Raw genomic sequence first — 988 nt, 5'->3', positions numbered from 1 at the left:
GTGTCGTAACACGATTCACCCACATAATGTGACACATGTTGCCATATCACGTGAATTAGTTTTTCATACAATTAACTTACATTTTCCTTGCCACGTCGGTTTCTCTAAATTGTTCCTTTACCATTTTGTTGTTTTATCATCGGACTAGTATCTTTGATATACACCGTGTACTCAGTGTGTACGGACGGCGATTTTTTTTTCCGTACGAAACATTTACATGAAACTCCACTCGGGCCGTCTCGGCTGAATCGACCCGAAAATCTCATTGCAGAATTCAGGAGGTCAAAAGGTCATCACAGATAAACAGAAACGTCTACAGAACAACTCTGAGAGAACGTCGCTGTCTAATTTAAAAAAATACATTGATGTAACCATGTTAAATGAATACCAATGGGTCGTTTAAAATGACATAATATTTGATTAAGCTGCAGGAGTAATGAAAAGTGTTATTTTAACTTGAGTTACATACTATGACAATTTTAATTTTCTAGATAGGCCTGGGTTTCGCATAATTACCTAGGCCTACTAAAAACGCTTTCTGGGAAAAGCACAAAGAGTAAGGAAAAGCGCGATTTTCTTCATCTGATCAAATGAAACAGAATGACAGTTATTTTCAAATTAAGAGAAGAGCTGAGAATAGGCAGCTCTAAAATACTGGATGCCATAAGACCTGCTAAAGTGGCAAAACATCAAATGAATGTAAAAATGAGCTAGTTATTAATATTAGGCATAGTAATCGGCAGGTTCTTGATTACAAGGCTAGACCAAGTTAATTGTAATGCCGAAATGATAATAATAATAATAATAATAATAATTATTATTATTATTACCTGTACGTTAAGGGGAACTTAGACAATGGGGAAATAACACAAAAATTATTCCCCTTGGGCTAGTTATTATTTATAGGCCTAGTAAATAGTATCTGTAGGTTCTTCATTTCAAGCCTTAGGCCAAGGTAATTAATGCTGAAATGATTATTATTATTATT

This window comes from Anneissia japonica, unplaced genomic scaffold, assembly GCF_011630105.1.
Source record: "Anneissia japonica isolate Jap-2015-1 unplaced genomic scaffold, ASM1163010v1 scaffold25509_len7495_cov172, whole genome shotgun sequence".
NCBI classification, from domain to species: Eukaryota; Metazoa; Echinodermata; class Crinoidea; order Comatulida; family Comatulidae; genus Anneissia; species Anneissia japonica.
Note: the sequence above shows the minus strand (reverse complement) of the source record.